Consider the following 13,936-nt stretch of genomic DNA (forward strand, 5'->3'; position numbering starts at 1 on the left):
CTGCAGACCAAAGGGTCACCGGTTTGATTCCCAGTCAGGGCACAAGCCTGGGTTGCAAGCCAGGTCCCCAGTTGGGGGTGCGTGAGAGGCAACCATACAATGGTGTTTCTCTCCCTTTCTCCCTCCATCCTCCTCTCTCTAAAAATAAATAAAATCTTTAAAATATATATATATATATATTCTATTTTTTAAAAAAGCATAAAATGGTCTTGTGGTAGACAGGTAGACAGACAGGAGCAGAGCAAGGACGATGGGCCAGGTACAGAAGGTCACTAGGGTGGAAAGCCCCAGGTGCCCAGCAAAACTGGGAAAACAAGGACTTGGTCCCCAGGGTGGCCTTTCCTCCCTTAGCACATTGCTAATCATGCAGTTTGAACCCCTGACCTTTCCTACCTAAAAATAACATTTAGGACTCAGTCGCGTTTCAGCTCCAGGCCCAGAAAAGCAGCAAAGCCAGGCCAGTGATGCCATAGCTGACATCCGGACCAGATACATTGACTAATGATCCCCTGTCCTGGCACCGACCAATCAGTGGAGACCAAGACCCTGAAAGGACATACTTGGAAAGGACACATCTGGAAAGCTGATGATCATTCTATTAAGATCCTACCCCTGGGAACTCCCCTAAAATCCCTGCCCTTAAAAGCCCTTAGGATGGAGGTCCTAGCAGGCTCTCCCTCCCAGGAGCACACCTGCCCTTGTCTTTTCCCTCCCCATCACCTTCTTCTTCCCCCCAGGCATTTCCTTGCCTCCTTTTTTCTCCTAAGCTCCAAGGGTTCTTCTTCTGCAACTTGTTTCGGAGCCCATTTCTTATACCACTCAATTCTTCTACCTCTGTTACTTTCTAAACAAATTTTCCCAATTAACACAGTATGGTAGGCAGAATACTGATCCCCTGCCCCCTCTCCCCAAGATGTCCATATTCTACTCATCCTAATCCCTAGAACCTGGGACTGTTACTTTACGTGACAAAGGGAACTTAAAGATGCAGATGGTATTAATGTTGCTAATCAGATGACCCTAAAATAGGACTTCCCTGGATTACCTAGGTGGGATCAATGTAATCACAGGAGTCCTTATAAATGGAAGCAGGAGGCAAAAGAAAAGATCAGGGAGGGTTATGTGATATGAGAAGGACCCGAATCGTCTTTGCTGGCTTTCAAGATGGAGGAAGGGGCCACAAGCCAAGGAATGCAGAAAGCATCTAGAAACTAGAAAAGGTAAAGAAACAGATTCTCATCTAGAGTCTCCAGAAAGGAGTGCAGCCTTGCCAACACCTTAGTTTTAGCCCAGCAAGACCCGTGTCAGACTTTTAACCTGTAGAACTGTGAGATAATAAATTTGTGTAGTTTTAAGCCACCAAGTATGTGGTAGTTTGTTACAGTTTAGTTTACATAATGCAATTGCGCTGTATTTTACCAGTTGTTTCCTAAGAATGCCCCATTAAATCACAGGCACTGACTACACCTGCCCACAAGCAGGTCCTTCATGGACCACTCTGTCCGGCCTAAGCCTGTCTTTCCAGCCTCATGTTACCGTAAGTGCTTCTTTCAAGATCTTCTTCATTCACAGTTATTCTTCTCATTCTCCTCTCTGGGCCTTTGGCATTAAAATGACTCAACCCCACCCTGGCCAGGTGACTCAGTTGATTGGAGTGTCGTCCCATGCACCAAAATGTTGCAGGTTCGATCCCCAGTCAGGGCACGTACCTAGGTTGCAGTTTGATCCCTGTGTGGGGTGCCGACGGAGGCAACTGACTGATGTTTGTCGCTCACACCTATGTTTCTCTCTCTCACTCTCCCTTCCCCTCTCCCTAAAAATCAGTAAAAACATATCCTGGGTGCAGATTGAAAAAACATTGAAAAAATACTGGCCCAACCCCCCTTTCCACCTCTTCCGCCCCAGGTTCCGCCACGCTCTTGCTTCTGCCCAACGTAACCTACCGTCCCTTCAGGGCTTAGCTCTAGTCCCACCTCCCCCAGGTAACCTTCATCCTTAGCCTCCACACACACTCATTTGGGCGTGGACCACTCCTGCCTGTGCTGTTCCTGTTTCAGATGTGTGTGGACACGCGTCTTGCCTGGGCTGCAGGTTCTCGAGGGCCCCTCCCGCCCAGGCTGTGGATCTCAGCATCGCCATGACCTCTTCCAGAAAGGAGAAAACAGGCTCTGAGAGGGTAAGCGATACCTTCTTGGCCTTCAGTCCACAGATCGTCCCAGCTTTCCCTGGCGCCTCCACGCCCCCACTCGAGAGTTGTTGCACACGTGGTTGCTTGACTGTTTCCTCAACCAGGCTGTATTACTGCTGTCTCCATAGCCAGCCATCTCTGCCTGCATGTAGCACGGCTTCCTGCCCTCACTGCCCCAAACCCGTCTTTGAGCCAAATCTATAGTTACAAAGGTTTGTATGAGCAGAACAAAGATTGTCTCCCAGGCCCAGCTCAATAAAATGGCGTGTGTGTACCCTTCTTTTCCTACTCTCCTTTCCAGCTTCAGGGAGGTATGTGATGGGAACTTGATTTGTTGTGGAGTGACCTGTGGTTCCCGGCGACCCCTGCAACATTGAACTGACCAGAAAAACAAAGCAAATGTTAAGCGATGTGAGCGGGCGAGATCCGTGCTCTTTTCTTCTCTGAGCCTTGGTTTTCTTATCTGTAAATTAAGGAGCCTGGGCCATTATGCCCACCCTCTCTGGTTACTCAGAAAAATGCAAATTAAAATAACAATGAGATACCATTTTCACCCACCAGGTAAGCAAAAAGTTTTAAAAAGCTACATGTCTTAAAATGAAAATTATGCACACCTTAGAGGTCAGGATGGAGGGTCCCGTGGGGGTGCGGACTGATCCAAAGGGAGTAGGAAGTGGGCTCCTCAGGAGCCGGCCAGGCTCTGTTTCCTGCTGTGGGTGCCAAGTCGCACTTGTGCGTTCTATTTGTGAGAGTCATGAAACTGTACATTTGTGATGCATGCTGTTTCTGGTCTCCAAAAGAAAAATTAAAATAATATATGCATGCCCTGTCATCCAATAATTCCACTTTTAGAAATCTGTCCTGTAAAAATACAAGCATCAATATGTAAGGATTTGTTCACAAGCCTATTTCTTGGTTTGTAGTCACATGAAAATTTAAAATAACTTGACTGTTCATCATAGGAAACAGGTGAATAAACAGGGTATATCCATGCTATGGAATCAGAAGCAGCTTATAAAAAAAAACATTATATCAATCTGTATTGAGCTGGAGGAAAGTTTATGACAAATTATTAAGTCGGGCTAAAAAGTTGCAGAGTAAGCTGTGTAAGAAGATTCCATTTTTGTAAAAGAACAAACTGGAAGGAACCAGTATTCAGATGTATTTGAGCACAGATAAAATTATAGAAGAGCGCCCATCACACGGTTCACTTTGGTCTGTTCCCTCAGGAGCGCAAGGCTGGAGGAGAATGATGGGAAACTTCTGTTTCTACGTTCTGGACAAGGGGCCCGGCCCTGAGCAGGTCCGCCTCAGGCCAGCTAGAGTGTGTGTGGGTTCTTGACGTCATGTAAGAGAAAGTTCACAGCACGTGTCCAGGTGACTAGGACAATACAGTTATTAAAGCTGGGACAGTCAAACAAGGAGGGGCTTAGCATAAAGGAAACAACAGCAGAGGCTGGCCTGGGCTGCCTTGGCTCACTGGGAAGTTGGAGAAAAGGGGGCTTTGGGGACAGGTTCAGGGGATTAGCCGGGGACAAGAGGTCAGGTGCCCATTGCCTTAGTATTTAGGACACATGTCCCTGTGGGGAAAGAAATGGGAGAAGAAGGAAAAGGAAATGGCATGGGCTGAACACCAAAGGAAGAGTGTGGTTGCTGAGTCCTTCGCCTTGAGGCTTTTATCTCTCTCCTGCAGGCAGGAATCTTAGGGGAGGTCTCAGAGGAAGGTTTCAGCAGAATGCTCAACAGTTTTCCAGGCGTGTCCTTACAGGGCCATGGTGTCCTCTGATTGGCCAGTGACAGGGCAGGGGGACTTTAGTCACTGCAGTTGGTTCTGGTGTTTCCCACCCGGTTTTGCTGCTTTTCTGGGACTGGAGCTGAAATAGAGCTGAGGCCGAAATGTTCTCTCCAGGAAGGAAAGGTCAGAGGAAGAGAGGTTACCCCGGGGGTAGGGTCCTTGTTTTCCCAGTTTTGCCCCTGCCACGCCTTCCACCCTGGTGACCATCAGTTGGCTGTAAATTGCTCGGCCATTGTGTTCCGCTCTGTCTGAAGTTTCCCTATTCTACTTGCCAAGAAATTTTCTTAACTTCTTACTACCCTGTCTCATCTGTACGTGACTCATTATAACAAGCATATACTTACTTTTTAATTTAAAATTTTAATAAACCAAGAAAAAGCAAGATAGGGGATCCAGGAAAGAGTGGCTACCCCCTGGGAGAGCAGCGGAGGGCTGTCCCAGGATGATGACTGATCTAGAGAAAGGTCCGTGTGGACAGAGCAGGAGGGAGAGGGGCTCCTGGAGGGAGGTCTTTCGGGGAAAGGGAGGAATACATGACTGACAGTGAGTCTGACAATCAGAAACTAAAGGCAAACACTGAGGCGGGTGTTGGGGTGGCAGGGGAGGCAGTTAGAAACTCTAAGAAGAACATAAATTGGTGCAAGGAAAGAATATAATCATAGTATATCTTACTTAATTCTACAGTGGCAATATTTACATAGTCATTGTAATATAGAGTTCATTCATTATATACTTTTAGAAACCCACAGACAAAAAAACAAGAACTTGATTATGACAGAGTAAAATGTATACATAATAGAATGTATATTTCTCCACAATATCAATGTATAAATGAAAAGATGGATGATTTGTGAGGTTGAAGAAAGGAAAGGTAAAAGGGAACTAATTGCTTTACCTTAGTGAATGGTCAATAAATATATGCATATATATTTACATATATGTTTATTATATATTTACCTATGTATGTACATATATACCTGTTCATAAAATATTATTTTACATAACATAATGTAACCAAAAACAAAGTTAATATTGGGAGCTACGTTGAAAGAGGTGAGGAGGGGATGGTAAGTGAGCTAAATCCTCTACTATCATTGTAAGAAGTCAATAAATAATCTTTTAAATTGATAATTTAAGAAATAGTGATATGGCCCTGGCTGATGTGGCTCAGTGGACTGAGCATCAGCCTGCAAACCAAAGGGTCGCTGGTTTGATTCCCAGTCAGGGCACATGCTTGGGTTGCAGGCCAGGTCCCCAGTGTGGGGCGCTCAAGAGGCAACCACACGCTGATGTTTCTTTCCCTCTCTTCCCCTCTCTAAAAACAAATAACAAAACATTTTTTTAAAAAGAAATAGTGATATGACCCCATTATCACATATTCAGGTAACCACCAAAAGAGAGTTAAACAGGCTCCATCCTAGGAGTGGCTGAGGGGGGTGTATCTGGAAGGATAGTACTCAGGGCTGCTACTTCTCATTTTAAACTCTTTGAAACTATTTTTTTAAATAATAGTATATTTTTTTCAGTTATAGTTGACATACATTCATTATTATATTAGTTTCAGGTATGCACCCCAGTGATTAGATACTACATAACTTAGTGATCATCCCAATCTCATACACATCTGACACCATACACAGTTAGAATATTATTGACTATATTCTCTATGCTGTACTTTTTGTTGCCATGACTATTCCGTAACAACCAATTTGTTCTTAATCCCTTTACACTTTTCCCCCACCCTCCCAACCCACTTCCCATATGGCAGCCGTCAAAATGTTCCCTGTATCTATGAGTCTGTTTCTGTTCTGCTTGTTCATTTTGTTTTTAAGATTTAATTGTTGATAGATATGTATATAGTGACATTCTTTTGTTGATATTTTTTATCTTTTTTTATTCTTAAGGAAGACTCTAACATCTTGTAATACTGGTTTGGTGGTGATGAACTCCTTTGGCTTCTCTTTTCCAGGAAGTTCTTTTATCTGTCCTTCAATTCTAAATGATAGATAGCCTTGCTGTGCAGACTTATCTTGGTTATAGGTCCTTGCTTTTCATCACTTTGAATATTTCATGCCAATCCCTTCTGGCTTGCAAAGTTTCTTTTGAAAAATCAGCTGATAATCTTACGGGAGCTCCTTTGTAGGTTACTATTTGCTTTTAAGATTCTTGAAGTAACTTTTGAAAAATGGAAATAAATGCAGTTTTGTGTATGAGTGTAAGCAACATACAACAAAATCTAATTTGTAGATAAGTGAACTAAAAAGATTAAGAACTTTATACTGATAATAACCAATATCTTTAAGAATGGATGAGTTTGCTTCTGGGAGCCTAGAGAGACTAAAAACCTAGGTGAGAATCCTAAGGATCATCATATTTAAGTGATGGATTTTAAAAGCTCTTAAAGGAAACACAAGAAATGGCTGGCAAGGTGAGGGAAAGTGCAGTGTTGTGAAAGAATAAGGAAACGTTTCAAGAAGGGAGCCTCAGTCTGTTAAATGCCATGCTATTGTTAGGTAGGATAGATAGCAAACCAAGGCAAGGAGCAGGAGGGAGACATGTCTCACCCACTAACTCAGCAGCCTGAGCCTGGTCTATGATTTTGCCGGGCGTTCCAACCTCACAGGAAACACCATGCTAACACGGGAGGAGGGCAGTCCTTGAAATTCTATGTATCCTTTCCACTGTCTGGGAAAGAAAGCCTTTGAAACTGTGCTTTCATCCCAAGATCTGAAAGGCCAGATAGGGCCCACAGTGCTCAAAGGAAGAATCCCATTGACATCTTTGGGTATTCACGCCCTTCCCAAAGCTGATACCACCTTTACCTGTCAATCAATATGTAACTTCTTCATTCTCATCCCTCCAACTACATAAGCCCTCAGAACAAATGACTCTCTCTCCGGCTGCCTGGCCTCAGGCCCCCCGGGCTCTTGCCACTCCTGCCCTTGCCACCCCTGTTCTTGGCTGTCTCCCTGACCCACGGCCCGTTCTCTTCCATGAGAACAGATCACCAATAAATCCTTTTTGCACCTAATAGACTTGCTGATCTGTAATTCTTTACTGCGTTGGCAAGAACTGGGTTTCTCCTATAATGCTATCAAGAGGTCAGGAATGATGACTGAAAAGTTTCCATTAGGTTTACCGGTTTGGAGGTCCCTGGACTTCTGGTCAATGACCCAAGTCCATCATATGTTGAATGCATATATATTGGTTTATTGGACTACGCTCAGTATGTGTATATAGAGGTATCTTGGACTGCCTGGCTATAGAAATAGGAGGGAAGGGTTGCATTTTTCTGCTTCAGAGGTCCAAGCTCTTATCTACCTGGCACGTGACCCTCTTACCCTCCAAATGTAGATGGTATTAAATGTAGATCCAAGTTACAAACATATGTTTCTGTCTTGCAGTTTGCAGATTTCCCTAAGACACTCTGCCTACTATAGGATAAAGAATTGTATCCCCATAAGAAGGTACTCGATTTTCATTTTAATCAGACATCACCAGAACACAGCCTTTTTTGGAGTGTGAGAGTGGGGGAATCTGAATATTTACTCCACCCCAAATTTGTCAGATCCTGAGAGATAGTGCTGACTTTGCATGCTGAGTAGTTAACACCAGGTCACTGGGACAACCATATGGGTATTTCCATTCAAATGCCCCAAGAGTTTCTGCTTGCTGAGTCTGTGTTCCTCATCAAACAACCTCCTTCCTTTTCCTGGCCTCCCTTGAGGCATTCTAGGGTATTCTGCAGGGGTCATTAGGGAGTCCCTAGCTTTCATCTAGACGGCTTCTCCTTGGGTCCTGAGAGACTTAATGCTGTGCTTACCAGTCTCAGCCCCACACTGGCATGTACCCAGCAGAATTCTCCTCCTGGTACAGGAGGAAGTCTTTAAAGAACTAGGAGGAAAGACTTGCAGCTCTTTGGCTACCTAAAACCGCTGGGAATGTTCATTTTTGTCCCTCTGTCTCCGGGCTGGGTTCTCGTTAGAAACCAAAGGCACAGAATAACTTTCTGGTTCAGGATGCTACTCCCTATAAAAGATGCTCCAATGTGCTCCAGCTCTGGCATCCTTCTTGTAATTCTAAGAGCAGAGGTTCTTGCACTTAATGTACATAAGAATCACATGTGGTACTACTAAAATGTAGATTCCTGGACCTCAACCCCAGAGTTTCTTATTAGTTCTGGGCTAGATCATGGGAGTCTGCATTTTAACAAGTACTTCTACGTGATCCTGATGCAGGTCATCCTGGGACTTGACTCTAGAAAACAATTCCCTAAACCTATTATTGAAAATATGATCTTAGGTATAATGCTCAATAACATTAGCTTTTATAACTACATTGTATATAAGGTATAAAGAAACTCTAAAAGTAAACCAGAAAAGGCAAGAGTTGGCAAAACAATGCCTACGGGCCAAATCTGGCCTGCCACTTGTTTTCATGAGTAAACCACCTGTTTTCATGAGTAAAGTTCTTTCTTTTTTTAAAGAAAAGATTTTATTTATTTATTTTTAGAGAGGGAGAAGGGAGGGAGAGGGGGAGAGAAACATTGATGTGTGAGAAAAACATTGATTGGTTGGCTCTTATGTGTCCCCAGCTGGGGACCTGGCCTGCAGCCCAGGAACGTGGCTCAACTGGGAATCAAACCAACGACCCTTTGGTCTGCAAGCTGGCACTCAATCCACTGAGCCACACCAGCCAGGGCAGTAAAGGTCTTTTTTTTAAAAAAAAAAATGTTTATTTATTGATTTGAGAGAGAGAAAAACATTAATTTGTTGTTCCACTTATTTATGCATTCATTGGTTGCATCTTATATGTACCCTGACCAGAGGAATCAAACCCGCAACTTTGGCATATCAGGACAAAACTCTAACCAAGTAAGCTACTCTGCCAGGTCTCTTGTTTAAAGTTTTGTTAGAACATAGGCATGTTCATTCATTTATACATTGCCTACAGCTGCTTTCACAACCACATTGAATAGCTGCAAGACTGGTAGGGCCTGAAAAGTCTAAAATATTTACCATCTGGCCCTTTATAGAAAGTGTGCCAACCCCAAGTATCAGAAGATATTTAATTGGCCAAAACTAATATCATTTGAACTGTGGATATGTGTATTTTCTAATCACAAACAAAAATATATATTTATCAAGCCCATTCACATGACTCAGGGAGAAGTTGACAGCTTTGGTTCAAATTGTAATCCGAGGAGCAGAGATGAACGAGATGTAGATAACCTAGAAGAGTCCACTGAGTTACAGGCAACTGCAACACCTTTCCCAGAGGAACTGCAAGGGAAGAGGAAAAGTCTCTCCTTTGTCCAGTGTGGTTCCCCAAAAATAATAATGAGATTGGCATTTAAACAAATGTTATTAATAACTAGGGTTCCCCCCAAAAGATAATCTATACCGTAAGACCCTAAAATTCACATACATACAAATTTCATTGTTTTTCTCAGACAACTGCTCAGGTATTATGTAGTTTTCTAAGTAGGCATTCAATATATACTTATTGAATACATGAATAAATGAAGTGAATGAATGAATGATGCATTTAAGCCTATTAGCTGTCTAAATCTAGCAAAATGAAGAAGAAAATTGCAAAGGAATTTTATGTCAAAAATCATTTTTTTAAGCCCTGATTGGTGAGGTTCAATGGGCTGGGCATTGTCTTGCAAACTGAGGGGTCGCCAGTTTGATTTCTGATCAGGGCACATGCGTGGGTTGTGGGCCAGGTCCCCAGCTTGGGGCGTGCGAGAGGCAAATGATCTCACGCACGGATGTTTCTCTCCCCCTCTCTGTCCCTCTCTTCCCTTCTCCCTAAACATAAATAAATAAAATATTTTTAAAAGTTATTTCTTATTAGCTCAATATTTAGTCTTGCCCTAATAATTGGTTTCAGGGGTAAGGAAAAGAGGAACAAAAGGTTATTTGAAATCTATGGTTGTGGTAGGTCATTTATTCTAATACAAATTCCATCATGATGCTACACTTCTAAAGGTTCTGGGCCTATATATTTCATGTGAGATTTTACAAAATTAGCCCAGAATAACAACCAACTGTGTAAGGGAGAGCCTCTATTACTCTTTAGTGACTCTCTAATAATAGGGATAAAAAAAAAAGATGACACGGCTTTGTCAGAGTTCAAGCAAATGAAACAATATGTATTTTTAAAATTTTTATGAGAGATTATTTAGGCCATACTGATGGCATATGCCAGGGAGCAAGATCTCAAATGCTCCAAAACATATTAAAAGAATCCAGTGTTGCCAAGAAACTTGATATATTCCATGATAAACTAACAATTAAAGACATGCCATTGCCATGACTCCAGATTGAACCAAAATCAGTGTGTACTAAGTAATAGAGGGATTCAAGTTTTCCTTTGGACGTGAGACCTAGACCAGCCACCGCTGTTTTAAGTTTCCTACTTTGAACATCTATTCTGCGCAGTGCCCAACACAGAACAGGTTAGGGTACCAGTTCTCAAAGGGTTCTGGGGAACCTCCAAGTGGGCAGGTGATCCCAATGAAACTATTTTAATAATCAGAAGACATTACCTTTTTCAACCTCACTCTCTCATGAGTGCAGTGCAGTGGAGTTTTCCAAGGCTACATGACATGTTATACCAGTTATGAAAATCAACCTCTTTCCTATTAAGCCAAACTTTAAAGATATTTACAAAAAATGTAGAATATGCCACTTTTTTTTTTGGAAAATAATTGTTTATAAATGATTCTGTTTAAGTCCAATGAGTTTATTGTTGTCATTTGAACATAAATTGTTAAAATTTTCTTAATTTGAATTTCAAATAGGGTAAATATAAAGATATAACCTATATAAATAAACGCTCTTTGGCATTCTCAATTTTAATTTTTAAATTTATTCCTTTGAGAGAGCAAGGGAGAGAAAGAGTAAAACAGATTTGTTGTTCCACTTACTTACGTGTTCATTGGTTGATTCTTGTACGTGCCATGATCAGGGATCGAACCCACAAACTTGGCATATCAGAACAGCGCTCTAACCGAGTTGCCCCACTAGGGTGGCATCCTCAATTGTAAGTACAAAGGAGCTTTGAGATCAAAATGTCTGACAACTGCTAAAATCTAGATAAGCAATGAATTCTCAGAGGGCAGCTGTCTTTGGGAAGCTGTGCTCAGGGGAAGCAGTTTGTGGAATAGGCTAAAGGAGTACAGTGCAAGATTGCAAACCAGCCAACGAGATTTTCTACTGTAACTAAAGATAAAATCTTAAAATGTGAAGTCACTACAAACAGTAAATGACAAACAGCAGAGTATGTTGATGGGTATTAGGTAAAGAATGGTTTTAAGACCAGTGCCTGTTATACTTGAATTTTATCTTTTGAATTCAACTTTAAAAAAAATTTTATTGTTTAAATACATTTGTCTCCATTTCCCCGCCACCACTTTCCCCTGTGAATTCACCTTGATAACACTGTTGGAAAGAAGAAAAGCTAACATGATTTTAGAGGCTGTGACTTACAGATCATATTCTCAGAGCTTAGCACAATGGCTAGCACAGAAGAAGAGCTCAGTAAGTTATTTGTTAAAACAAATGAATGACTATATAAGCGAAGTCACTAAGTTGAATGAGGTTGGTAGCAAAATCACTCTATCAGGAAAGGCTTATAATGATAGTAACTGGGATGCAGAGCCGTTATCACCATACCCAAGAAATTGCTTTCTCCTTTGCCACCTCTTGATCCTCTTTCCTTTTAAAGTCTGATGAAGGGATATTAGCAATCATTTTTTCTCAAGCATCCGAACTCAGTATGACCTGCCCTGGTCAGTGGCTCAGTTCGTTGTGCATCGACCCAAGAGGTTGTGAGTTCGATCCCCAGTCAGGGCACATCCCTAGGTTGTGGGTTTGATCTCTATTTGGGGCACGTACAGGAGACAACTGATGGATGTTTCTCTCTCCCTTCCTCTCTCTCTAAAAAAGATCAATAAACATGTCCTTGGGTAAGGATTAAAAAAATCAAACTCATTCTATGAGCTAACCAGAACTCTTAACTTTTAACCCCACCATCTCCCTCATAAAAACATGCTTCTCCTACGTATTTCAACATGTTCTTGATTTTTCCCCCCTCATGGTCTACATGTAATTTTTTAGCATGTCCTGTGATTCTACTTCCAAAGTACAACCTGTATTTATTCACTTCTGTCAATCCCTATTCTATCACCCTAGACCAACTCTCTTGGATTAATCTTAATTGAACCTAGCTTGTCTTCCAGCTTCCCCGCTGGCACCAACCCCGCCCCCTACAAGCTAGTCTCCCGCAGGAGCTGGAGTGGTTTCCTAAAAGTGCCAATCAGATCATGCCACTCTCCTCTTAACAGTTCTTAACAATGAAGCTTCCCAGTGTACCTAGAATAAAATCCGAACTCCTCTCCCTTACCTACAAAGTCTCCTGATCTGGGCTCCTTACCCCTACCCCTGCCCCACTCCCTCCCACTCCCCATCACCTTCGGCGCCAGCCACACTGGCCTTTTCCATCTTCTAAAATGCCCAGTGCCAAGCCAGCCAATGAGTCTGCTTACCTGAAAGTGTTTCTGCAGAAATTGAGAGAAAGTTGGCAATAGTAAAACCATGTTAGGAGCCTTAAAGACCTTGAAATCATTAAGGTCCTGAAAATAACTGTAGGAAAAATAAATAAATAAAATGCCCAACGCCTTCCAAAGCTTGAGGGTCTAGCATTCTCTGGAATACTCCACCAAGGAACCTTTACTTTGTTGCCTTTTTTTCCCCAACGGGCTCTCAGCTCAATGTCAACTCCCACCTTTTCAGAGCACTGGAGCTAAAGAAGACCCCCTTCTCATAAATGTTGACCGTTATCTCTCTGGTTCCTTTCTGAATAACACTCATAACCTGAAATTATCTTGCCTACTGTTTACTTTCTCCAGGAAAGCAGGACCTTGTTTATCTTGCTCATTACTCCACACTTAGAAATATGAGAACAGTGCCTGACCCATGGTAGACATTTAATAAATACTAAATATTGAAGGCATTACACATTGTTACTACACTAAAAGGTTTTTTTCTTGGCAGATCGACCTCAAAGAAAAAGTAAGGTGTTTATCACACATATATAAAGGTTACAGAATCTTAGGGGTGACCTAGTTCTAAGTTTTCTGAGCAAATTAATAAGCAAGTCAACATACATATATTCTCTGTATCACTTTTTACAACTGATCTTAATTTTTGCACTGGAAAGGGACTCCATTTCAATTCTGCGTGTCTTAAAATGACTAAGATATATTGACAATGTTATGTCCTGGCTAGTGTGGCTCAGTGGATTGAGCACCAGCCTATGAACCAAAGGGTCACCAGTTCTATTCCCTGACAGGGCACCTGCCTAGGTTGCGGGCCAGGTCCCCAGGTGGGGTGAGCAAGAGGCAGCCAATTGATGTTTCTCTCACACATCGATGTTTCTCCCCCTCTCTTTCTCCCTTCCTTCTCCTCCCTCTAAAAATAAGTAAAATCTTAAAAAACAAACAAACAATGTTATTATGAAGTACATATCCTTTTCCAACAGTTCTTAAAGATTTATAAAATATACCAGGCTCCTCTGATGAGAAACAACAGCCAATTAATATTTTTCTGGCACATGGTAGTATCTCAATATTTATTCAATAAATGAGATGTAAATGTTTCAACCTGTGCAATGTTACTGAAGAAATATTCTTCTCTGGCTTCAAATTATGGAAATACCTCCAAAGTATCAAATACTGATTCTTGCCCTGGGTGGTGCGGCTTGGTGGATTGGGCGACAGCCTGCGAATTGAAAGGTTGTCAGTTCGATTCCCAGTCACGGCACACACCTGGGTTGTGGGCCAGGTCCTCAGCTGGGACCATGTGAAAGGCAACTGATATATGTTTCTCTCCCTCTTTCTCCCTCCCTCGCCCTCTCTCTAAATAATAATAATAATAATAATAATA

The 13,936-nt window shown here is 42.1% G+C and overlaps 1 non-coding gene across 1 annotated transcript; it reads left to right on the plus strand.

Annotated features, from left to right (window-relative positions):
• Nucleotides 1–12,513: 12,513 nt before the first annotated feature.
• Nucleotides 12,514–12,642, plus strand: LOC129070070 (small nucleolar RNA SNORA33). Its single transcript, XR_008529084.1, has one exon. It is a non-coding gene; the product is annotated as a small nucleolar RNA SNORA33 (small nucleolar RNA).
• The last annotated feature ends 1,294 nt before the right edge of the window (nt 12,643–13,936 follow it).

The sequence above is a fragment of the Pteronotus mesoamericanus genome, unplaced genomic scaffold (assembly GCF_021234165.1).
Source record: "Pteronotus mesoamericanus isolate MK-2021 breed Mesoamerican mustached bat unplaced genomic scaffold, CSHL_Meso_final contig_24, whole genome shotgun sequence".
Lineage (NCBI taxonomy): Eukaryota > Metazoa > Chordata > Mammalia > Chiroptera > Mormoopidae > Pteronotus > Pteronotus mesoamericanus.